Raw genomic sequence first — 27526 nt, forward strand, 5'->3', positions numbered from 1 at the left:
TCCTTTAATTAGAGCACATTTTGTAAGTTTTTTGTACCCTGGCACCTAGAGTTTCTTTTAAGTCTGCCAGTACTTTCCTGTTTTTTTAAGTCACGGAGAATGGCCTCTTATGATAAAGGCAATTTTGACCAGCACTTAAACCATCTTCAGTCAAAGATTCTGTTTTCTTTGTCAGTTTCATCCCTTTGAGAAATGTACTCTTGAGACTGACAATTGTTTGGGACATGCTGAGACAAAGCTGCTTGTCCAGATCTCTGTTTAGAGTGCTTAAGTTTTATCATTTACTGAACATTTGCTCAGCATGATTGCCTCTTCTCTGCACCAGTTTAGAGGTGATTGAGGCACCAGCTTAGTATGTTTTTGCCAGTGGAATTTTAGTTAGGAAGAGTGTTTAGAGTTTTTGACTTCTGTGATCAGAGCAATTTCTGACACTGTTGGTTAATGTTCCCATGATTATACAAACTCGATTTTGAAGAAGTGAGAACATTTATGCTCCTATCTGTCATAAAATGCTTATATTGCACAGGAGATGGCAGCTGTTTTGGTTTCTCCTTTGGGTCACCTTCTAAGCCTGACTCTCTTCAAGGCAGTAAGGGAGGATATATTGATACAAGTAGTATCTTTTTCTCAAAGGTATTTTATACCTTTTCAGGAATCATTCAGGCCTCAGGTTCCAATAGGAGACCAATTGCAGACCTTCTGGCATGCTTGAAGAGGCTAAGGAGCAGAACCTTACAGTGGTGAAGGTACTGAAGTAGAGTTGTGATTCCTTTTGGGTTTCCCCTCCTCTGGCTTAGTCTCCTATAGCTATTCCTTTGTGTCTCATTCTTCAGTAGGAGGTTGTAAATAGAATGCAATGGAGCAAGTGTTGGTAATTCACTGGGATTTACCTCTGACTTTCTCCTAGCACCATAAGCAACTGGGGTTTGGCATACAGTGTGGGACTTATCAAGACAGAAACTTTATGCATCTGTTCCAATTCTTTTTGTTTTCCGGCATGGTTTTAGTGACCAGTTGACTTCTGTAACTTCTCAGTCCAGTCTTGATCTGGTGATGAGGGTATACTTTGCTATTTGCAGGCTTTTATGTCAGAAGATGAATAGGCACTGCTTGCTTCTTGAAGAAATTTAGCTCCTTAGGAAGCTTCTTACATGTTAATGGCTTTCTTTGTTGAAACATGGCCTCACTGGAGAATTTGTGTGAATAACATTACAATTACAGTGCTGTCTCAGCATGACAGATTGCAACTTGCAGTAAACTTTATCAAACTTGAGTAAATCCAGGACCATCACTGCCACCAGATTCTCTAGGAGAGATGCCAAAACTACCAGTTAATAAGTTTATTTTTAAACCTACATCCAGGTTTTGTTTTTCCGCTCTGTCTTGTCACACAAAACAAAGAGTCATGACAGTTGTTGTTACACTTACTTACAGTACACCTACTTCACAGTACGCCATAGAATGGTCAACACTACTGGTTGAGAGACCATTGAAGATTCTTAGTAGGTTTATCCCTTAAGAGCTCACACTCTTGTCTGTATGGATGAATTTCAACACCTGGTCGTAGAGGACAGACTACTTCTTTGTGTGCAAGTGAACAACATGATACAGGTAGTCTGGTTATCAGCCAGGCTTCCGTTCTGACAGCATGATGATAAGTGAAGATCGCTGATAACGAAAATCGGTGATTTTCGGTTATCAGTGCCTCTGTTAAATATGTATTGGCGCCGATAAGTGGAATTCGCACATATCAGCCGAAAAACTGGATCACCGATAACGAGCCTGCCAATAATTGCCGACTGCCTGTATTGGTTTATTAGTTCATGCCACAGAGGACAACATTTTTAGGCGATTGAGGATTCAGGAAAAACAAGCCTGCCTACAGAATGGCCATTATATCCATGAGTCTGACAGTTGCTGTGGAGTTGGAGGAGCACCTAAATGTGGACTTATTAGCATGCGGTTGAACAGGAATGACCAGTCTACTGCTTCTCCTTTGAGGGCCCTCAGGCTTAAGTGGATGTGTTTCTTCAAGTTTAGCTCAGTTCAGACTCGTATGCCGCCCCCTTTATCTACTCCAGGACAGTATTGAGTAAAGTTTGAGTACAAGAATTGCTCAGTGACTCCCCATAGAGCCCTAGTAGTCGCAGGGAATGATTTTGGACTTAGTTCTCTCTCCTGAGGTGCCTCCTTTATTTTCTGTTAAGGAGAAATCGACTCAAACTACTGTATCCCTTGCTGTTCCACTGACTTACATCCCACACTCAACTGCTTGGAGATGTTCAACTGTCTCCTCCCAATAAGGGGTTTTAAAAAATATCACAGATTCTATCCTTAATCAGGCAGAGAAACAGCCATGGCCTTGTATCAGAAGCAGCGGTTTGTGTATTGCTCTAGGAGAATTCCACACCTGTACCCATGTAGACATCAAAGTTTTCTGCTTTCTCAGATATAGTAAGAGTTTTTCACTGTCTGCTTTCAGGGCTATAGTTCCATACTTTCTTTAGTATTGCGTCATGTGCAATTGATCTGGCAAATGATCAGCACCTTCAGGTGTTGAAGATCAGTTAACATTGAAGCCACTACAACTGAGTATGGATCTCTTTCTGGAATTTAGATGCAGTTCTAAAATTTTCTCTGCAGATCCTTTTGAGCCTCTGGAATCAGTTCCATTGAAATACTTAATATGAAAAACTTTTTAATAGCACTATTGTCAGTGAAAGAGTAATTTTTTGCAAGCACTCTCCTTAAGCTGTTGTAAAAGGAATGCTAATTTGTCCTTTTGCCTTAGAGCTCAGAATGATGTTAAGGCTATCTTTTGCCAAGAACTTTATGCATTCCAAATGTAACCTCTATGGTGGGGAAGAAGAGGAAACACTTCTCTGTCATATTAGGGCACTTAAAATTCATGTAGATAGGTTAACCCTGGAAGAGGCAAAGTTAACCTGTTGTTTTGTGGTTTTAGAAAACCTAGAGCATCTTTGTCAAAGGTTAGCCTGGAAGAGGCAAAGTTAATCTTTTGTTTTGTAGTTTTAGAAAACATAGAACATCTTTGTCAAAGTTTAAGCCTAGAGGAGGCAAAGCTAATGGTTTGTTTCGTGCTGTTAGAAAACCTAGAATGTCTTGGTAATAGATCAAGCCTGGAAGAGGCTACATGAACCTTTTGTTTTGTGGTTTCAGAAACCTAGAATGTCTCTGTCAAAGAACATGAGGTTCTATGTGACATATTCGATTAGGCTAGTGCATGAGAACTAGCTCCATACCTTTACATTATTAAAGGTAAACATTCATAATGTAAGAGGATGTGATTGGTGTAGCTAATAGAAGTGCAGTTTGGTTTTGCTGCTCACTGCCTTAAGTATGTAAAATTGCATCTGAAAACGGTAAAGACATTAGTCCGCTACTAGTAAGGGGTAAAAGTCTTTTCCTGAACCCGTGTTTTGATATTTTTGGAAGCATGAAGGTACATGTATTTATATTGTATACAGTGTACCTTTGTATCATAAAGGTATTTGGTTTTCTTTTACTCATTTTTAGGGGTTTTCAGATTCAGACACTTGGTCCTCTCACACCACTTCTGTTTCATTCTGGTTGAATGGAGCAATTTTCTCCACAAAGCTGCTCTTCACTGCACACATACAAGAGCCTTGCTCCTTGAAAGGAATCCAACTTTGGCAGCAGTAAGCTCCAGGAAGGATTCCAGACTTAGTAAGATGTTTTGGGTTTCATACAAGAAACCTTTAGCTCCATTGGCTGGGCAGCCTTTGTCTAGGTGCGCTGCCCACCATCCTCTTCATCAATGTGGGACTCAGGTGTCTGTAACAGTAGGCAATCATCATCCCAAATAATATAAATTTTCATAATAAAATTTAATATTTAGATTACCTACTGTTAAAAGCAGACCCACTCCAACGTCCCCACTACTTAGTGGGCTGTCAAGGAGAGTTCTGACAAGAGCTAAAATATTTGAAACACACCTGGTGGAGAACAGGTGTACTAGACAGTCATCCGGACAACCATTCGATCTTTTTATTTGTTTGATTGCCGACTCGCCTATCAGCGCATAAATATAAGCTATCTTACCAGTAGGTAAGTATCCAAATAATGAATTTTATTATGAAAATTTATTTGATTGTGATTTACTTATCCTTTAGAGTCATTCCATAATGTGTCATTGCATGACATCACCTACTTTATTTGTAAGGATGGGTCCAGTAACCAGTGGAAAAAGTACAACTAGAGGAAGTGTTATAAAAGAAGACTTATGCTCATCCCAAGCCAAATCTGTCACCCACTCTGTCCTGAGTATCAATATATCTTTTTCCAACCTCACTGCTCAGATTCAGTGTTTCTTCACCAAAGCCAAGGAGGAGATGGTCTTCTCTTAATGAACCAGTGCCCATAATGATTCAGACAGATTCATGCCAAGCTTTACCCAGAGCTACTCTGCTTCAGTCTCAGAGGACACCTTCATTTCCCTGGCACCACAATCCTTGGAGGAGACAGGAAGTTTTCTTGTAGTGATTGCTGTTCTGTTGATATTTAGTGAGATCAGAGAAAATTCTGATGGTAAAGACCAGAGTTGTTAGATGCTACTCTTCATACCTTAGGTGCTACAGCACTACAGCACTTCCAATGTTAGCCATTCCAGTACTTCTGAGCCAAGCCATGTCACTTCTGAGAATCCAATCTGCTCCACATAAAGTGTATAGTGAAACCTTGCTTTAACGGACTAATAGGGGGTAGGGGGAAGATTGTCCTTTAAAGTGAAGCATTGTATTTTTGTGTCCTAAGCAATGATTATTAGTAGGCTAGCTTTGGCTTAGGTGCAATAACCACCAACATATATGAAAAGATTCATGTTATGAAATATAAACTGATAATTAAGGTAATAAAACCATTTTTGCTTTAAATATTATTTGCATATCTTCATAATAAATAGCCTATTCAAGGAATAATTCCATATCAATGAAATCAACTTGTATTTAATGAGGTCGGCTGACAAAGGTAAACATCTAATTATGGTTGCACTGTGCAACATTTATCTTGGTAACCTTTCAGAAATTTTAATGGTAGTGTAATTATGTAGTAATAATTTTAGGATAACATAATATTAATTTTTCATCAAAAAATAACTTTTTAGAACAATTCAGTCATATGAACGATAATTATCGTACATTATTGTATTGTTGTTTGTGATTGGTGATGAAACGTAAATGTAATAAAACCATTTTTACCTTATATATTATTGGCATATTTTCATAATAAATACCCTATTTGAGGAATTCCATATCAATGAAATCAACTTTTATCTATGCAAGGCCAGCTGACAAAAATGTAAACATCGAATTATGGTTGTGCTCACAGCAACGTTTATCTTTCAGTAACCTTTTCAGAAATTTTAATGGCAGTGCAATTTCGATAATAACGTAATAATGTTTAGGATAACATAATATTCACTTTTCATTAAAAATTCATTATCATTTTGGTGGTGAATAACGGTTTAGAACAATTTAGTCATATGAATGATAATTATATACAATAATTATTATGGTAGGGGTTTGTGATTGGTTTGAGGCATAAACAAAACAATGTTTCCCTTTTAGGTGACATTTAGAAAAAACATGACATAGAATCGGTTTTGTTATTTAGTTTTGTTTTGAATTTCTAAGGATACAGTAATCGGTTTTGTTATTTCGTTATTTTTGAATTTCTACGGATACAGTAAGTAAAACAGCACGTGTAATAACATCATCTTTACATAACCAATATTTCATCATTTACCTGTAGTTGCAAAAAGCATTTAGCCTATACACATGGTTTTGTAATTTAGCTGTTGTCTTATGTATATGAGATAAATTTATGAAAAATTTGTCATAATTTTTACTGCCGTCTTATCTATAGGTCGTCTTATACACAGAAATATACACAGAAATATACACTAAGTTCTAATTTCGCACCAGTGCTGAGGTTAGTCTTGTGTGAGTAAATGTAAAGAACACAGCAACCACTACCCTTGGCTGGATTTTGTCCGTTAAATCGGTGTCCGTTGTTTCCGGGTCTGTTAAAGCAAGGTTTTACTCTGTTTGGATTACTATGTTATCTTGGATCATATTTGCTCCAGCTCTCATAAGCCAAATTGCTTTAGTATCAAACTGAACCAATGAAGTAGGACTACCCATTTTCAGTGCCAAGACTGCGATCTGCCTCCAAGACAGTACTATGAGTTATTTTTTGCAGGCAGTCCTTGATTATCGTGGGGTTCTGTTCCGACGGTGTGGACGATGTAAAAAATCGATGATAATAGCACCGGATAACCAGGGACCGGCACATATTGGCACTGAAAATCAAGTTGTCATCATCGCTAGACAGGCCCCATAAAACCAGATCACCCATAACCGAGGATTTCTCCCCCGATAACTGTTGTTGAGCAATAACACATCCATAGTGACTTGTATCAACAAGAAGAGGGAAAGGAAGGTTTTCCCTGTATCCCTGATAGTTGGCGAAGCAAATAAACGAGTGGACAACTTGCCATGCTGTCAGGCCATTAGCCAGATACATTTCGTGATGGAAGAATGTTGTTTTTGGTAAACAAGCTCACCTACCAGAGAAATGTAAAGACAAGTAATCCTTACTTTTTTCAAGGAATTAAGGTTTGAGCTTTCAGAATCTCTTCCGTTATCAGATTTATGCAGGTTATTAATTACTATAATAACATCATTAAAGTTACATTTCTGGAGACTTCTAGAGCACACACAAAGGATTTGTTCGAAATGGGAGGTGAATACTTGAGCAAGCCATGGTTAAAGAAGTGGGGCAGCTTTTTGGGGAAGAGACTGGTAAGAAAAAGATAAATAAAAAGGCAGTAAAAATAGCAACTGGGTCCAAAGGGATGATGCAAGGAAGCATTATTATCATGTACAGTGTGCTGTGAAAGGTACATCCAGTAATACCTACAAGTTGGTGCGGAGGGTGGACGCTAGATATCTTAAACTAGTAAAAGATGAAATAACCCCTTTTAAGTGTCCCAAAATAATGCGTGGTGATCAGATGAGTTACTGATTCTCAAGGTATGACAACTTGACCTGAGATCCACACAATAGTACCTGAGTCTAGCAAATAATGTGTCAAGATTTGATGATGTAACTTTTTTGTTCTTTTAAGAATATAATAATAATAAACAAATACTTTGAGGTTGAGAAAATTGCAGTTGAGAAGTGAAAAGTTTTAATTTATCATGTATTGGTACTGATTCTTTGTAAAAAGATCTGAACCAGTGCAAAACAAGCTTGTAGCAAAATGCTCACTGGGAAAATCTGCAGCATAATTTCATGCAGTTCTTAACACCCAAAACTATGTTTTCATGTTTTTCCAGGTGATGATGAATTAAAATATGTTTAGATAAATTAGGTGAATGTAACTTATATTTATTTGATTGTAGATAAATTAGGTGAATGTAACCTATATTTATTTTATTGCAAACCCACAAGACATCATTGTATGCTAAACTAATTTATTACTAAATAATGATGCAATTGGAAAAGCATTCATTCGGCAGACAACACAATGATGATACTAGAAGATGATGTTAGTGTACGGCACCTAATGACATCATTTACACGTTTTGTTCTCCATTATTGGACAACATACTTAACTTCCCCATTACTGGACAACATATGACAGCTAGTTTGAGGAAAATATCAGAGGTGAGGATGGTTCTTTGTAAGTCCTTTGGTGGACACTTTGTCTAAAGGCATATGTTTACAGACCTCTTGCATTCCTTTATACTAACATTTTGTTGCCTAGACACAGCTCCCTGATTTTGCAAAAATATGTTATCTTATTCCTTTCAGTTCAAGAGGCAGGTAGATCCTATTCTCAATTACAGTATGTTATAGTCCAGGGCTTTGACAAGGCTTTCTATCCTTCTCCTAAATTGAGAGTTGGTCATTATTAGCAGTAGTTTAGTTGTGAAACTAATGTAATTCTTGAAATCAAAATTAATTTCTTGTTCAGACCCATTTCTGATGGATAAATATTCCCTCTCACCTGGTCAACTTTCTTGGTGTCAGGTACGGAGCTGCAGTATATGAAGTAAATGACTGCTTGACCTAGCTTTGCAGGAACAGTTTCTCTTTATACAGAGAATTTTTGTTAGGGTCAGTTCTTAACAAATGACATGGCATTGCAAATAATGGGTCCATATTAATAAAAATATTTTTCTTGAAAAGAAAAGATGCATTTTAAAACTCAGAGTCCTGTTTGTAAGGTTACACTGGTTTCTAAAGAAGTCTGTCTGTCAGGAAATTGCATCTGCTAGGATGTCATTTCTTTAGGCACTTTCAGTGTTTATTGGTCAAAGTGGACACTAATATGAAGGTGTTCAAAAATGTCAGTTGCAGTACAGTACAATGACCTGTAATATTTGCACAGGTTTTCAAGATATTCCATGTCTTTCTGCAAAATATCTGACTTGCACACCAGTATCTTTCTCTTGGCAGCATAAGTAGTGCTAGTATGCACAATTCATGTTATTCCTTCCTCAGTGTTCTACTGAGGCATTTGTAAAATAGGGACTTTCCTGTTTGTGTGAAGGCTGAATTTTAAAAAAAGTTACCCTTAAGTAATTATGCAAGTCAACTCTTGGTCTCTGAAGTTAATGGATTTCTTTAAATAAGAATTGAAGTAGATTTCTGAGTGGGACTGCTTTCCTGTGACAGTTAACTAATGTCAGTTACCTCATTAGTAATTTATGGCAGAGGTCACTTGTGAATAACCTTTTTAAATATGTCACTTACATTACTCGTATATTAGACCAGGTATTACTTTTAATGCTAGTTACTTTAATATTGGTTTTGAGTATTTTTGTGAAAAGTTTTAGTACATAACTGTTTTGTGCATTATTTTGATGTCCTAGGATTTCTTTTTATATTAGGTATAGTGTTTGTTGATAGTTTATACATAGCACAGATAACAGTTTCGAGTTTTACCATTTTATTAAATTCTCACAATCCAAAGAATAATTTTTGGTGTACAGTACTTTGAATTTTTTCATTTTATATATTTTTGTAGCATACTGGAAGAGAGTATGCATTAGATGTTTAGTACTAAAACTGTTTCATAGAGTACCAGTTTATAGTACTCTATAAAACTGGTGTTCATACACATTCTTTTAAAAGTAATTCATGCCCTGATAATTTTTTATGAAAATTGATATATCACTTTAGTGATGGCAAAATATTATGGGAAACTTTCTGTGTTCATTAACTGGTCCAAAATCCATACAGTTGTTAATGAGAATGTAGTAAAAGTTTAGCCTTTGTATAATTGCTCATTAGTGAAATAATTTGGTTCTGCTCATTATTTTTAGAATATAATGTTTTATATATCCTGAGATGCTTTTCACTCTTATATTAGTATTCAAAGTCTTTGAAAAGTTGAAGCTCATTTATGAAATAATTGGAGGTTTTAACGAGTTATTTTCATTTTAGATAGGTGGATGTTTCTGTTTAACAGAGATATCTCATGGAACTAACTCCAGAGCTATGAGGACTGAAGCAGTGTTTGACAAGAACACACAAAGTTTTATTATTCATACACACGGATTTTGAAGCTGCTAAAGTGCTGGTCTGGAAATCTAGGTTAGTTCTTTGCATGTACTTTACTATGTTTTTAATTAATAAGTAAGGTTTAATAAGTTAATTTCTTCATTCATTGCATGTACAAAAGTTGAAATATATTCTGCTAGTTGTTATGTAGTGGGAGATTTGCTCAGAATAACAATTTCAAAATTATTTTATGCTTGACTTTTTCTGTTTGCAGTTTCAGTGGTCTTAAAGATTAATGATAGAGTCTGAAGGTACCATGTTAAAGATAAAGTAGAACAAGTTGTTTGGAAATTTAAGAACGGTAACTTGTGAAATGACCATAAGTTTTTTCACTTTTCCAGTAATTACGGTTTTCACTTTTCCAGTAATTACTGTTTTCACTTTTCCAGTAATTACTGTATGCATTGTAAGTACCGTAATCTCTTTTCGTTGGAAGAGTAAAGTGCACAAAGTTGTCAAAATGAAATTTTTAAAGGGAAATTATTCATAATTTTACAGGAAAAACAGCAACTCATGCCTTAGTGTTTGCCCAGTTGTACACTCCTGATGGTGTTTGTCATGGTCTTCACACTTTCTTTGTACCCATTCGTGATCCACGGACATTTATGCCCTACCCTGGTGTTACCATAGTAGATATGGGTCATAAACTAGGGCTAAATGGTGTTGATAATGGGTAAGCAGAATTTTCAGTTCACAGTGGAAGTCAGTATTAGTCAGTTTGCACATATAAAATTATCATTTTTGTGCTTTTTTGAAGGCTGTTGTTGTAATTTAGATATGTTACACACTAGTAACCTGATTTCTTTTGTCATTGTCACTTTGGAGGTATGTATGGAGGTATGAGATTTCTGAATATTTAGTAGTGTTTTCACCTTTTTTGTTATTAGGTTATGGCTGGGCAATGTATTTGTTATATTTTTATTTTTCTTTGTTTTTACAATGTAAGTTTTTCAACTTTTGTTATGTTTTTTGTGTTACTAAGTGGTAATACTTGTGTCATGACATTTATTACTTATTTTTTCATGGTATAAGAGCTTTTGTTTTTCATCATAACCCTGTTAACCATGTACCCAAACAGTGTCACCTTGTGATCACCAGATAGGCGATGAATATCATATACTGTACTATATTTAATTTTCCCTTCTCAGAGTCGATATCTTATCCTTCCCTGACAGCTTATCCAATCTTGGCAATTTAAATAAAAATGTCTGAGTTATACTTTAGAGTAGTGTAGTTCTGTGGCGAATTCACCCACAAACAACACAACACGCAACACTCACCCTGATCTTCGGTTGCTGGAGATGGATAAGGTCCATATGTCGCCAATCACAGTTTGTCTCACCACAAAAACAAAAACTTAAACCGACCCTCCACCAACAACGAACAAACAAAAAAAAAAGAAGAGACATGAACCATTAAATGCTGGTACCAAAAAAAACAGACGAACTCCCCGTTCACTTTCAAGGTTGGACCGCAATTGCCCAAGACTTCCCCAAAAACCGAAAAACTCCCGACAGACCGACAGACAGAGACAGCCGTAAAACCAACTCCAACAACCGAACCACTCACAATGACAATTACTCTCTCTCTCTCTCTCTCTCTCTCTCTCTCTCTCTCTCTCTCTCTCTCTCTCTCTCTCTCTCTCTCTCTCTCTCTCTCTCTCTCTCACAAAACGTTGGGAAATGCTAAATACAAACAAATTTCTGATCCTCTATATTTCTCCCCCCTTTTAGCATTTCCCAACCAACACCTTTCACACTCTCTTTCAAAAAATTATTATCATAACACCCACGGATGCTCCCTAGCAGGTCCTCTAGATCGCGTTCGCTTCACGTCAATCATTCTCTCAGACTCGCTCTCTCTTCCAGCAACATTCAGATTTACATTTTCTCCTCCATTCTCTCTCAGATTCACGCTATCTTCTTCACTATTACCACTCTCAATTTCATCCACAATCTCATCTATACCCTCTAGGTTCGTTCCCAAATACCTCCCCAATTCTTCAACTAACCCATCCCATTAGCTCATTGAAATTTCCAATTCTTGCAACGATTCATTCATGCTTTCAATCACTCGTCTATCACTGCTACTCGCTCTCTTACTCTTACACTTTCGCTCACCTCCAACCGTTCACTAAACACGTTCAGTCAACTCAGTTATATCAAACCCGCATATGCTATACGTTCTATCCATACCATCCCATTCATCCATCTATTACACGCTTTATCACTCATTTCCACTTTGGCACTCACACACCTATCACACAACTTACGACCATTCAGTTTACTTACGTTCTTCCCTTTCTTACGTTTTTACCATCTCTATCAAAACAAATTGCTGATCCTCATGCAACAACCCTCACGTATTTATGCATCACACGATAGACCGCTTGCATCCTGGAGGATCCACCCATTTGAACCCCCTTCACACTCAGTTTCCCGAATTGCTGTCACAGTCACCTCTTTCGTCTACATACACTTGATACATGCCCTTCCATTCCCATTCGTCACACGCCGCTCTCGGTTCTGAACACATTCTCGCATAATGCCCATTCTTACCACAGTTACCACATATTACATTCACTCGGGTACCCCTACAACCATTAGCAACATGACCCACCTGTCCGCACCGGTAGCATTTAACCCCCCTATCTTTCGTACACTCCCTTACCAAATGTCCCGGTTGCCCACACCCGAAACACGCTCCTAAAGCCCACCTACACTCATTCTTTGTATGTCCTTCCTTTCCACATCTAAAACACTTCGCTCGACTTCCACTCATCGACCTTCCCCTTTGTACACTACTATCCCTAACCCGTCCAACCCGTTGTTCCCTTACAAACCCACCATTCATCCTCACTGGCACCTCCACATTACTTGCTCTTACACTCCTATCTATTACACTATCGGCCATTCTCATTGGGCCCCTCAACACTGCATCCCTAAAGCTTCCAAATTCTGGTACTCTCTCATCTACCCCAGCCCTTACACTTACACTTCTGCTCTCTTTTATAACCCTGTCAAGCTCATAATCTTCTACAATTTCCAAAATTTCTCCCCAAGTCAACCTTTCATTCGTCCACCTTTTCTTCTCCTTCCGCTTCAAGTTCACAAATTCTCTAACTCCATCTGGCACTGTCCCTAACAACTTCCGTACTAACTCCTTACATTCATCTATCCCATCATCCCCAAACTTCTTCCTTGCCAACGTCTCAGCCTACAAGCATATAGTGACAAGGTTTCCCCAGCTTTCATTCTTGCCTCATCAAATTCATTCTTCCTCTTATACTTAACACTCGCTTTCATACGCTCTGGCTTGCTCAACTAGTCTAGCTTTCACCTTGTCATACTCAACATCCCCACACTCATAATAACCTATACATATCAAGTAGAAACCCAGTCAAATACTCTCCTAATTCTTGTGCCCACACTCTCTTACTTTCCCCATACTTATCCTGACAAAACCTTTCATACTCCCTAAAGAAATCATGCACATCCCTACTTCCATACTCATTATACTTTTCACACTTGGTACCTCCCTCACATACATAGCCTTTCTCACTTCTTTCTCACTTTCACTCTCACTTTGCTACTTTCGCTCTGTCCTTTCATACCCTCTTCCGAATACAAAGAGTCCACTTCTGCACTTACATTCATCTTACTCATTACACTCTTCTTCCCCCTCTTTTTATCCACTTTTATCCACTCACCTCCATCCACCTCACTATCACTACTGCCTTCACCCTCTCCCTTCTTTCCTGCCTTTCCACTTCCTTACCCTTCTTACCAGTTTCCTTTCCTTTCCTTCTTCCCTTTTTCTTCCCCTGACTTATCCTTACTTTCCCTCTGTTCCTTCCCTTGCTTTTCATTCCCCTTTTCCTTACCCTGCCTCTCATTCCTCGTTTCTTACTTCCTATTCCCATATCACTTTCATCACTCACGCTTCCATTCACTTCTTCCTCCTTTTCTTTCTCTCTTGCCCCTTCACACGTTCCAGAGAACCTGCCTCCAACAGCCCCTTCTCCAAAAACACCCTTGAACATACCTTTCATCATTTCTTCCACACTTTTCATCATTCCTCCAACTTTTTATCCATCCTCTCTTCCATTCTCTCTTCTGACTCTTTCATCTCCCCTTTCATTTCTTCTTTCTTTGCACTTCTTAGCATTCCCCATCTCCTCCAACTGACTCCTCAATCTCTCATTCTCACCCCTCAACCACGTATTCTCCTCTCTCAACCTCACCAGTTCCTCTTCCATCCTTCTCTTCAGTCACACTACCAGCCACCAATCTCACTTGCAGCTGCAATACCAGCTGCCCCACGTTGAAGCGCCAAATATTATGTGGCGGAATTCACGCCCACAAACAACACAACACGCAACACTCACCTGATCTTGGTTGCTGGAGATGGATAAGGTCCACGGTCGCCAATCACAGCACACAACCACTAAACAAAAACTTAAACCGACCCTCCACCAACAACGAACAAACAAAAAAAAAGAAGAGACATGAACCATTAAATGCTGGTACCAAAAAAACAGACGAACTCCCGTTCACTTTCAAGGTTGGACCTCAACTGCCCAAGACTTCCCAAAAAAAAACCGAAAAACTCCCGACAGACCGACAGACAGAGAGACAGCCGTGAAACCAACTCCAACAACCGAACCACTCACAATGACAATTACACTCTCTCTCTCTCTCTCTCTCTCTCTCTCTCTCTCTCTCTCTCTCTCTCTCTCTCTCTCTCTCTCTCTCTCTCTCTCTCTCTCTCTCTCTCTCACAAAACGTTGGGAAATGCTAAATAAAAACAAATTTCTGATCCCTCTATAGTTCCCTTGTCAGACTTAATGTATTCCTATCAACTGCATGTTGTGTAGAACTGTAGTTCATTACAAGGTGTACCTTTTCCCTGGGTTTTGGGTCCACAATCATCCCAGCTTTTAACGTTTCCCTTACTTTTCCCCTTTCTGATTTAAAAAAGATAACAATCATCTACAAAGATGTGGGGTGGTGAAGGTGAGCAGAGCAAAGACCTTAGGCCTTTATTAGGTCCTAAGTCTTAACTTTCATATGTTCAAAGTACTTGTTGATTTTGTATTTGTAAACCTGAAGTTTATTAACTAAATTGTTTATGCTTTTTCCCTCTGCTCTTCCACTTGCTTCCTTAAATCTTTTAATATTCACCTTATAGTCTTTATTATTTGATTTTTTCACATATGCGTTAATTTAACTCTACATTATTTTACCATAGAGCCCTTGTTTGCTGTTATAATTCATTGGTCTATTGTCAGGTTATTTTGTTCTTTCATTCTACAGACCTTTCTTCCTTTCCATGCTTTTACTTCTTGTATTGGGTAACTTGGATAGGATATATACAGGTAAATGTAACAGATTTATAATATATGTGAGTAGGTACTCTTTATTCTTTTGTGTTATAATTTATTCTTAGAGAGAGAGAGAGAGAGAGAGAGAGAGAGAGAGAGAGAGAGAGAGAGAGAGAGAGAGAGAGAGAGAGAGAGAGAGAGAGAGAGAGAGAGAGAGAAGTATCAGTGTGTGTCAGGCATTTTGTCTAATTTGTTGGACAGGCCATTAATGTAATAGTCTCAATCTCAGTTGGTCACTAATACTGCTGCATCTGTGGTCCATGCTTTCTAGTTTATAGAGCAGGTGAAGCCTCCTGTGATAATGCTTAAATTAATTTGGATAATGTTGCTTAGGTTTCTATATACTATTGTAAGTTTTCAAGTTTTTCACAGTGAGGGCAGGTCTGTAAATTATATTTTGTTCATGAGACTTACCTGGCAGATATATATATAGCTGTATTCTCCGAAGTCCGACAGAATTTCAAAATTCGCGGCACGCAGTGGCCGAAGGCAGGTGGTTAGTACCCATTCCCCGCCGCTGGGAGGCGGGTATCAGGAACCATTCCCATTTTCTATTCAGATTTTCTCTGTTGCCGGACTGTCAACACCTGTTGTCAGTTCCTCCGCCATTTGATTTCGAAATTTGTTGTCACTTAAGTATTTTGGTTGTTTTTGGTATTCGATTGGATCTGTGACTTGGCATACGCTCTTTGTGGACCGTTTTTTATTTTGCTTTTGACTTTTCTTATAATTAAGATGTCTTACCTCTAGCTATTGAGTCTGTAGCTTGGGTGAATGTAAGGTGAGGCTATCGAAGACTTTGATAGTTCCTCACTCTTTTGTATGATATGTAAGGGTGTTCAATGCTCTATGATAATCGGTATAATGAATGTGTGGGATTATCTGAGGGTGAGTGGAAGAAATATGAAGCCTATATGCTTAAATTGGAGCGTGATTGGCTGAGGAGATCTTCCTCCTAGAGTGCATCCTTAGATGGACAGTCAGGGTTTTCTCCTACTAGTAACCCTGTAGTAAATTTTAGTACTAACCCTGTAGTTTGTTGCTGCAGAAGGTAATACCCTGGCTCGTGTTGGAGTCAATGCGTGCTCTTGAAACTAAAGTGAATGCAATTCAAACGCAAAGTGTTAGTGCTAGTGCCCTAGTGTTGTGGAGGGGGCATCAGATCGGCCCTATAATGCCTCTAGGCCTGGACCTCTGTCGAACTCCCAGGACCAGGGAGGGGGCATGTCGAAAGTCGCATGAGGGTTACGGGGGCTTCCCACCGATCTGGCGTCCCTTCGGCAGGTCCTGATGACGCTACCCAGGCTGCCAGGGATCGTGCACAGGCACGCACCCTGAAGGATTGCTTCTCGTCCTCCGACACGTCCTCCCGCCTCGGGTTGGAGCTCTTGGTTGGACTCTCGCCCTCTTAAGAGAAGCTTAGAGGAGAGGACGATTTCACGTCCCCTCTTCCTCTAGGCGTTTGTGCTCTTCCCCGAAAGTTGCGTGGATATTCCTCCGCAGAAGAGAATAAAGTGTTTTTCGGATGATGACGCTACTCGACCCCGTCACGCTAAGGCAAGGGCTAGAGCTTCTTCCCCTGTGAGAAGGAAGTATACGTCTCTCGCCCCTTTCCTTCTCTCAGGTTCAGCCCTTCTCCCGAGAGAGTTGCTTCTCCAACGCGTAAGATTTTGTTGGGTTTGCAACAACAGCTGGATGCTCTCATGAACCTTTCAAGATTCAAACTGCCTGTTAAGAGGTACAGACTTTCACCTTCGTCTCTGCTTCGTCTTCCTCGTCTGCTAGATGTTTTGGGGCTCTCGTCTGTCGTCTAGAGAGAGTGTTTAGTGGCTTCCTAATCGTCTTCCCGATTTGAGGTGTTGGACTTTTCTCTTGACTCAGCCAGGAGCGCGTGTCTTGCTCTTCGTGCGCTTCTCACGCTTCACGCCGGCGCCTCACCTTGGCGCTCGGTGCGTGCCTAGCCACGCCACGGAGCTTCGCGCACCACGCTGTGACTCTCTTCATTTTGCCACGGAGCTCGCGTCACGCCATGACGCTCGCGCTCACCGCCCGATAGCTTCAAGTCTTGTGTTGGCGCGCTCCAGTTGTACATCATGATGCACAACTACCCGCTTCAACATCTGATGTCCCACATTTTTATTTTACTATACGACTTCTTCGATCGCGGGAGTTCCCGCTTACGTATTAGCGAATCGGAACTACTTTCACCACTCACTCAAGACCCGCCAGCTGGGGAAGAACATCCTCTTCGTCACAGCCTTTGGATGAAGAGAAACATCTTTCGTCTTCTTCTTCCTCTGATTATCAGACTCTGGCTATTTTACTTAAGGATCTGTTTCTGAGAATTTTCAACCTTCAGCTCCTCTCTCTCCACCTTCGCAGTTGTCTTTGTCTTAAGGGAGCGTTTGTGAAAAAATCGAAAAATCAAAATTTTCTGGGATATTTTATATATGGCATCATACATATCCTGACTATCTTCTCAGAAAGTTTTTTTTTTTTAAATTCGCCATAGTTAGGAGTTATAAACAAAACAGTAACCCTATCATAGACAAAATTACTTTTTTCGTATAATGTAATGATAATGTCAGTATATCGGTAGTAATTTCCTTTTACCTATGAAATAATAATATCTAATGCGTTATATGGCAACCCTGTGGACCTAGTACGCATCAGCGAAAGACAGGAATGCCGCAAGGCAGTCGGTGGCAGTCAGTCAGTAGCAGCTCAGAGCTTGACAAAGTAAGACGTCACACTGCCCAACCTGAGCCGTGTTTTGACACTCGCTTCATCTAGCTTCATTTAGCGAAGTTATATTACTTTGCAAGTCTATTGTTATATTTTTTGGCTTTTCAAATATGTCATAAAAACATGAAACTGTGTAACACAAGCAAATAAATACACAGAGAAGCAAAAAAATATCGTATATCTCAAAACTAAAGTTATCGACATTCAAACTGCATCTTCTCCATAACGAATGCACCGATCTCAATGATACAAAAGCAAACGAAAGCTAAATAAATTGCCTACAAACAAAGGGGCTTCCATGGGAAGCAACACGAGACCCGCACCACGAGAGTGTTTTTTCCCGAAGGAATGTCACTTCCAAGAGAGGTAGCAAGTGACTCCTTTCATCTCAAACTCCATTAGCAACCAGGCTTCATTTTGCACAAGCCTGGAAAAAGAGAGAGAGGCAGACGTTTGGTCCCTCCTACTGTTAGAGAGGTTACTTGATTCCCTTCCTGTCTCCTCCTCCTCTGTTTTTTGTTTCCCAATTGCCATCCTGTCAAACAGAAAATTCTGTTTGACCTGCTCGAACAGATGCTCGAGTGGAGAGCAGTGGAACAGGTCTTAGACTCGCAGTTCCCCGGGATTTTACTACAGATTGTTTCTAGTCCCAAAACTTTCAGTAGGCTGGAGACCCGTCTTGGACATCAACAGGTCGAACAACTTGGTCCGGAAGGAAAAGTTCAAGATGGAGTCCTCGCAGTCAATACTAGGAGCCCTTCATCCCGGGGATTGGATGGTATCTTTGGATCTCCAAGATACTTATCTTCACGCCCCAATTCATCCACGTTCGATGAAGTATCTCCAGGTTGTCTTGGGGACTAGACGTACCAGTTCATGGCTCTCTGCTTTGGACTCTGCACAACGGCCATACCACGTTGAAAGCACCGCTTCGTCCGATCAGCGAAGTTAAGCAACGTTGGGTCTGGTCTGTACTTGGATGGGTGACCGCCTGGGAACACCAGATGCTGTTGGCGTCACATTTTGCTCGAGGGTGTTTACACTTCTCATGAAAAACGTTGCGATGCAGTTGCACCTGTCGCACGTCAGGATCTCTCTACTTGGACGACTGGTTGATTCGGCGTCGTCGGCGAAGGTATCTGGAGGACCTTCAGTTGACTCTGCAACTCGTGAAGTCCCTGGGACTTCTGGTCTGTGGAAAAGTCGCAGCTGATCCCCTCACTGTCCATTGTGTCTGGGAATTCAGATGTATTCAGCGGCTTTTATAGCGTCTCCGTCGCAAGAACGGCAACTTCTATGTACGAAAAAGTCTCGGTCTTCTTGGGGAAGGAAACATGCACCGTGAGGGAATGAATGAGTCTGCTGGGGACCATTTCCTCGCTGGAGAAGTTTGTTTCCTGGGAGTCTGCATCTCAGGCCTCTTCAGTTCTTTCTGTTGGAGAACTGGCAAAGCAAGGAAGACTTGAAAGAGGAATTGAGAATTCTTCCTTCTATAAAGAGGATCTGTAGTGGTGGCTCGATCCAACGAAATTGCAGAAAGGGATCTCCTCAAGCTTCTGAACCCCGACCTAGTGTTGTTTTTCCGGACGGGTCGTCAACAGGTTGGGGGCAACACTAGGGGAGAGGAAGTGTTAGGAACCTGGAGAGAGGAACAGGTGTCCTGGCACATCAACATCAAAGATTTGGCGGCTATCTTTTAGCTCTCCAATTCATCGAGGTCCAAGTTTGCAATCGTGTAGTTCTAGTAAACTCGGACAACACTACGGCATTGGATTACCTCAAGAGACAGGGCGGAACACTCTCTTGTTCCCTGTTGAGCCTATGCTCGCAACATTTTGATTCTCACAAGTTTTGTTGCAGGGGTCGAAAATGTTCGAGCAGACCTGCTCAGTTGGCGCCATCAACTCCTGCCGAAGGAATGGACCCTTCATCAGGAGGTTTGCCAAGATTTTTGGAAATTTTGGGGTCGCCATCTTGTGGATCTTTTCACAACCTCAAGAACAGCGAGGCTCCTCTATAAAGCTCATCTGTACTCGACCTGGGGCAGTTGCGATAGATGCTCTTCTCTGGGATTGGACGGGAATAAATGTTTACGCCTTTTCCCCGTTCAAAATTCTGGGAGAAGTCATCACGCAAGTTCGCGGCCTCACAAGGGACGAGGATGACTCTCATCCCCACGTTTTGGCCTTCGAACCACTGGTTCTCGGAGTTTCTCTTCTGGTTGGTAGACGTTCCGAAGACCCTTCCTATGAGAGCAGACCTGCTCATACAACCCCACTTCGCGAGATATCTTCAGATCTCCCCGCTCTGAACCTGACTGCTTTCAGACTATCGAAAATTGGTCAGAGCGAAGGGTTTTTTCTGGCCAGGTGGCACGGGCCATCGCTAGAGCCAAGTTCTTCATCTAACAGGATATATCTAGCGAAGTGAGCAACCTTCAAAGGTTGGTGTAGAAAGAAGGGCTTTTCCTCTTCCTCTATCACTGTGAGCCAGGTTGCGGATTTTCTCCTTTACTTAAGAGAAAAACTCGGTATAGCAGTTCCGACCATCAAGTGTTATCGGAGCATGCTTTCGACTGTTTTCAAACACAGGGGATTAGATTTGTCTGGCAATAAGGACCTCCACGATCTTACAAGCTCTTTCAAGACGTCCAAGGTTCCTCAGCTAATTCCTCCTGCTTGGAACTTGGACGTAGTGCTCAAGTTTTGATGTTTAGTCCTTTTGAGCCTCTCCACTCTGCATCTCTTAAGGATGTTACTCGAAACGGCATTCCTCACGGCTCTGGCGGCTAAGAGAGTGAGCGAAGTTCGAGGCCGTCATGTGGGCTTCAAGGAACACGATGCTGTCTATTCTTTAAGCCCTAAGTTCTTGGCTAAGAATGAAGGCCTTCTAACCCTTGGCCTAGACACTTTGAAATTAAAGGTTTAGCAGACCTTATTGGACAGGAACCCGAGGGAGTTCTATGTCCAGTTAGAGCTCTCAAGTACTACCTTAAAAGAACACAGGACACTCGTGGTCCCTCGGATAATTTATGGTGTTCTGTGAGGCAACCAGTTAAACCTATGTCGAAGAATGCACTGGCATTCTTCATTAGGGACGTCATTAAGGACGCACACTCTAGTTGTGACGACTCCAACTTCAAGTTGTTGAGAGTTAACGCTCACGAGGTGAGGGCAGTTGCTACCTCCATGGCGTTCCAGAACAATATGGTACTCAGTGACATTCTCAGTGCCACATTTTGGTGAAGTCAGTTCGGTGTTTGCCTCACACTCTTGGCAAGATGTTTAGGTAGCATACGAAAATTGCTTTTCGCTGGGACCATACATTGCTGCTTCAGCAACCTTGGGGACAGGGGTAACTCTGATCCTATCCCCTTTTAATTGTGTTTTTATGGTTGTTGGGTCGACTACTGGAGGCAGTCTTCCCAATCCTTTGCAAACTAACGCTTTAGGTGTTGGTTAGGTGGTTAGTAATGCTCTTTTGTCCTCTTTGTATGGTCTATGATCTAGTCACATTGTGGTCACACCCCCGTTGACAGATCATCTAGAAGTTGCCAGCTATATAGTCACTACCTCGCTGGGGTCTCTAGTAAAGCAGAAGCAGACTAGAGTGACAGTAACCACTCAGTCAGCTACGCTATCAGATAAGGAACCAAAATAATTTTACCAATAATTGGTTTTTCCTAATTCTTGGCTGTCTCTACCCCCTTCCAAAGGTGGTATTCAGCTATATATATATCTGACAGGTAAGTCTCATGAACAAAATGATATTTTAATGATAAAATAAAGTTTGTTCATACTTACCTGGCACCATATATATATTCATATTGCCCTCCCTCCTCCCCTCAGGAGTCAGTGGCGTTAGAAAATCTGAATAGAAAATGGGAATGGTTCCTGATACCCGCCTCCCAGCGGCGGGAATGGGTACTAACCACCTGCCCGGCCACTGCGTGCAGCCGCGAATTTTGAAATTCTGTCGGACTTCGGAGAATACAGCTATATATATATCTGCCAGGTAAGTATGAACAAACTTTATTTTATCATTAAAATATCATATCTGTATAGAGCTTGTTTTTCTAAGTGTGTTTATCAGAACTTCCAGCATTTTTTGTTCTTTCTGTAATGAAACAGTCGGCTGAATTCAAGTATTCGCTAACATATAGCAATGCACCTCCTTCTCTCCTTGATCTGTCTTTCTTGAACATTTTATATTCTGGTTGATCAAATTTTCCTTCAAACTCTCCACTGAGTAAATCCATGATTCTGTAATTCCAGTAAAAGAGGGAGAGGGAAGTGGTGTAATGATCAGTGAACTAGGACAGAAAATTAATAAATAATATACAAAAATAGCCAAGAATTATCTACTGAAATGCTTATCCTTTCCATTTTCCATTTACACTTAGTTCTGTACAGATATTTTGTATAATGTCTCTGTTTGTTGTTGCATTTCTATAGTATTTTTTTAATAATTTTGATTGATGTTATTTGCAGTACTGCATGTTTTTTCTTAAAATGTCATTATTGAGCCATAAAGTTGCAAAGAACTGCATAAAGATACAGACATGTATATACAAGTTTTGAGAAAGATGATGACAAATGTTAATTACATTTTTCAATGTGGTTTGTTTTTTCCAAATATCTTTTACTGTATTGTACACAAATTTTGAAAACATCTCAGCGAGAGAGGGAGGGTAGGAGGATTAGATGCATATCACATTATGGTAGCTATAGGCTTAGATGATATCAACAGACATTCACGCAGAGATGCATGTATTGTTGCATTTATGAACTTTTTTTTGTGATTTGTTTAGAGTACTACACGTGGCACATTTCAGTAAAAGGCTCGCATATTATGAATTTTATTGTTTTTCTGTTACTTTTCAAGAGGGGTTTACATGCAATGAAATTGCCTTGCATATTATGAATTATTTTATAACAGTCAGCCCATATAGCATATTAAGAACTTGCTTGTAAGGTTAGTGGATTGCATGGTTATATAACACTAAACAAACTTTTCATGTAATTCCAGCCCTGTGATTTTGGCTACCTCATATATTTTACACAAAATGTAAGGTCATTGGTTGTAACATAGCTGTATATCCAGCTGGGACAAAAGTGGAAAGACTGCCTTCCTCTGTTTCACAGACAAAAGACTGATGGGCCTGGGAACTTGAAGGGCATGAATATACAGTACAGTAGTCATATAATTAGTCAACCTTAATGGACAGGAATCATCATATGATGATCTATAACAGGTTTTGAGTAAACCCCTGTATTTGCATTCTCGTGATTTGCGGACTCACCAGTTCACGGGATTTTCTCTGGAATGCATCTAGAAATTATTTGAAAAATTTGGCAATTCATGGACTTTTCCGTGGGAAATATTCACTAATTAGTGTGTTTTGATGTTATTTTCATGACTAAATACATTTTTATGATAAAAGAATGATTTACTAATTTTCAAATATTATTAAGATTAATAATAATAATAATAATAATAATAATAATAATAATAATGTAAGGTTAAATAATATATAACTCAGAAAGAGAGAGAAACTGGTTTTCTCCTCCATTCAAGATGGACCTGACCTCAGTAAAGCAAAGATAGATGCCCAGAATTGATACTATTGAAATATTTAAGTTATATTAAGGTACTACAGTATGGAAATTATATTAAAATGATATACTGTACAAGTGTTTCAGGATGATAGTATAAGCGTTTTTAGAGGGTACGGTACTACTAATTTTCAAATAATATTAAGTTTAATAAGATTAAATAATAACATTAAATAAAAATAATAATTTCTCTCTCTCTCTCTCTCTCCTCTCTCTCTCTCTCTCTCTCTCTCTCTCTCTCTCTCTCTCTCTCTCTCTCTCTCTCTCTCTCTTATTTAGGTGAGAGAATTTTTCCAACAGGTAATATGTATTTTTTGTATGATAAATAAATGATTTACCTAATAATTACTACTACTATTAATAATAATGTAATATTTTCCATGCATTTATGTAGTAAATTTTGTAACATTTTAAACAAACAAATAGTGGTTCCCAGTCTTTTTATGTGACTTGTGAAAGGAGGGGGAGGGTAAATGTCAATTTACATGACATTTTGACATATTGGCCAGAGGGGAAGGGAAATGTTGCCCTCAGAAGCTTAAAGATTTCAATCTTTTGATATCGTAAGGCGTTATTCTCTCTCTCTCTCTCTCTCTCTCTCTCTCTCTCTCTCTCTCTCTCTCTCTCTCTCTCTCTCTCTCTCTCTCTCAGGAAAAGATACTGTTTGTGTGTGTGTGCATAGTGTTTTAAAAATGTGTAGTAAAGGTATTACATCTCTGGAAGACAAAAAACAAACATATAAATATTTTTGTTGTCAGAGAGATTAGAGATATAAACTCTCTCTCTCTCTCTCTCTCTCTCTCTCTCTCTCTCTCTCTCTCTCTCTCTCTCTCTCTCTCTCTCTCTCTCTCTCTCTCTCTCTCTCTCTCTCTCTCTCTCTCCAGCCAGCCTTGTTGAATATAAGTCGAAGTGGTAACTCTCTTTCTCTGTTTTGGCTGGAAGGCTTAGAAGTATGTATGTGTATATTTTTAAGGGTACTAATGTTTAAGATGACTTTGAAATTTTATATTAATATAATTTCAAAGATTAATACAGTAATAGGATAATAATTTAAGGTATATTTGATGTAGGATGATACTTTAAGTACTCATTTGGTATTTGAACTTTCAAGATAGGCAGTTATAAGTGAGTGTAGAGGTGGGGTAGCAAGTATTCGTGAATTTAACTATTCAAGGGGGTGTCTAGAATGCATCCCCGTGACTATGGGGTGTGTACTGTAATATTACGTGCCATACGATTTGGATGAATTTAGCAGGAAAGATGTTCATAGCACTTCAATGGTCCATAAATGACTTATGGCAACTGTACAGGAGTAGCTCAGCACAGGAAAGAGGGGGATCAGTTTGCCTTGAGACTTGATGAGGGAATGTATTGCCCCTCCCTATCTCATGATGTCTTTTTATTTATTTGCTCATGAATATACCCAGGGATTGCTGGTGGTTTTAGTTCTTATCTTTTATGATATTATGTCAGCTATGATCGTAATTTTGCAAAGAAAAATGCAAAAAAATTATTAGAAAAAATTTGTATACCTCACAATAAGTTACTGCATCTCCCCATCTCAGTAAATCTCATAAATATTTTACAACAAATATGCTCAGAATTTGTTACTGATTTTAGTTCTTATCTGTTATGATATTGTGTGAGCTGTAATTATAATTCTACAAAATAAAATAAAATAATTAGAAAAAACATGTATAACTTGGTAAAATTAGCATATTTTTAAGAGTGTATTTTAAAAGAAGCCCCACACAGGGTTGTAAATAGTCACTGTCAACTTCCCATGTCAAGTAGGGAAAAATTTTTAGAGCGTTTTTTTTTTACATTCATGTGCATTTGCAGATCTTCCTCTTTTCATTGATGTGTTTTTTCTTAAATTGGCCAAACTCAAAGTTTGCCCAGTCTGGGGTGTGTCTAATATATATTTAGCCTGTCCCGTAAGGGTTAATGGAGTATATGAAAAAATTTCTATTACAAAAGCATAGTATTCCAAGTACATTTGTACTATTGTTTAATGAACATGTGGTGTGAAGTGACAGAAACCTGTTCAATTCTTTTTCAGTGTTGTAATGTTTGATCACTATTCAGTTCCTCGTGAAAATCTTCTCAACCGCACTGGAGATGTGACACCAGATGGGATTTATAAGACACCTTTTTAAAGATCCTAACAAGAGATTTGGTAGGTGATTGTATATTAGAATGATGCTGAACTATCATTTGTGAATTAATGTTAGAATGATGCTGAATTATTGTTTGTTCTGTTAGATTTACAGTTAGTATTATTCTATATGTTCTTAACAAAAGTATAACCTTGATCATTCTATAGACTTGCCTCTTATTATTCAAAAGATCACTAGACTTTTCAAAGCAAGCTCATTTTTCAAAACCTTTTCTTGCATTTCTCTTACTTTTATGTTAGAATGCCAAGTAATGGCACTTTTTCTTCAACTGAAATTACTGTGGGAATAGTTTTTCTGTAGAATTTGTTAGGCCTAATTTTGGATTTGTTCCTACACAAATACAAACCTTCATTCTTTACAGGACATAGCTTGTGAACACAAACTGGAGCAGATGTTTAACTTTCAGACAAGGTAATTAACTATCAACAGGCAGGGGGAAGCCCAGTCCACCTGTCAGTATATACTCCAATTTGCTTCTGGCTGTTGTCATGTATGGACATCTAGACTTTCAGCCCAACTGTGTTGTTTGCTTTTGATAAGATTTTTTTTTGTATTCTCCAACTTTTTTTTTTTGTATGAGTGTTGCTTTTGCTGATGGTTTAATAAAGATGAGCCAAACCCATCAGTCATTGCAGCCTTCTCCCTCCCTTACGAGGAATTCTAAGGTATTCAGGCTCTGTCCAGTGAAGGACAGGTCTTGCAACAGGTTTCTTGTGTCTGTGGAGGTAGATCCTCACACCCTTTGTACTTCATACAGGAAGCACAAGTGTACCCAAAATAGTCCTTGTTCAGAGTGCTGAGTTTGGCCTCTGAACAGTGGGTGAAGTTTGCTAGGAAGGAGAAAAGAGAGGAATAGGTCTACCTGTGTTATTGGAATGTAATGCTCCACCAGTTACACTTTGGGTCATCTTTGGGACTTTCCGTCCTCCTGCCAAACTCCTTCCCTCTGTTGCTACTCCTAAGGGAGTAGTTGTCCCCCACCAACTCCTACTGAATGTTCAGCAGAGAACCTTTGTGGGGGAGAGGATGCCCTGTGTGGCATCTCAATTGAGGCCTTCTTTCACTTTGAGGGGACAATCTATCTGAAGTACAGATAGTAGAGCTGGTGTGCTGGAAAGACCTAGTTATCTACTGTACATATTTGAATAAGAGTAGTGTGGGAAATAGTGAACAACATTGAGCTGAAAGCTAATTTCCCTAGTGTAATGTTGGATGTGGTGAGTTTGAAAAGAGAAAAGACTTTTACCTCATTGTCATGTGGGAAAAAATCTTTTATAGTTTCTAGGTGAAGAGTTCACTTGAGTGAACTTTCCAGAAGTGTTTTAGTTAGGGTATCTATATATTGGAGATTTTTTTGGTGTTTTTTTGTATATATTCACTTGTGAATTGGGGTCTGGATAAAGAAAAAAATGTGTATGTGTGTGATTTGTCCTCTTGATTGATTGTAGTTAGTGTGAATTGTTAGGTAGGGTATCCAATAAAGTGTTTTTCACAGGAATGCAGAGGAAACCTGTGCCAGTTGTAGAATGTTTATAAATGAAACTAGGTTAAGTAACAATTGTATGATTTACTCTCCAAGATTGCCAGAGTAACACCATTTCTCTTGCTCCAGATATATTAAATACTGGTTCCCAAGGAAGAGAAACCACAACAGGCAGTCCTCCTCCATTTGCTCTCTCCAGTGCTAACCTCGGCTGTGCTAGGGAAGAAGAAGTCAGGTAAGAGGAGCGCTGTTGCCTCCTCCCTTTCTCCTTTCAAAGTAGTTCTCTGCTGCTGAGAGGACTGACGGGGCTCTTGCTAGTGTTGCTGTGAGTACCACTGTACCTGTTGCCAAGTGCAGTAGCTACCCGGGGTTCTCCTGACCCCTGGTGTACTAGTACCAGCCACAGTAGTACCCCTACCTGGGCTGGTTATGGTTCCCAGTCTACAGACCCAGTCCTGTCTGCCAGCTTGGCCCAGTGAGAGAAGGTGACATGAGTGTATGCAGGTGCT

The 27526-nt window shown here is 39.5% G+C and overlaps 1 protein-coding gene and 1 pseudogene across 5 annotated transcripts in view; both read left to right on the top strand.

Moving 5' to 3' along the window:
• Positions 1–27526, top strand: part of LOC136846470 (peroxisomal acyl-coenzyme A oxidase 3-like) — a 282208-nt gene that overhangs the window by 160586 nt on the left and 94096 nt on the right. The window lies entirely within an intron of this gene.
• Positions 18639–18755, top strand: LOC136846870 (5S ribosomal RNA; annotated as a pseudogene).

The sequence above is a fragment of the Macrobrachium rosenbergii genome, chromosome 15 (assembly GCF_040412425.1).
Source record: "Macrobrachium rosenbergii isolate ZJJX-2024 chromosome 15, ASM4041242v1, whole genome shotgun sequence".
NCBI lineage: Eukaryota > Metazoa > Arthropoda > Malacostraca > Decapoda > Palaemonidae > Macrobrachium > Macrobrachium rosenbergii.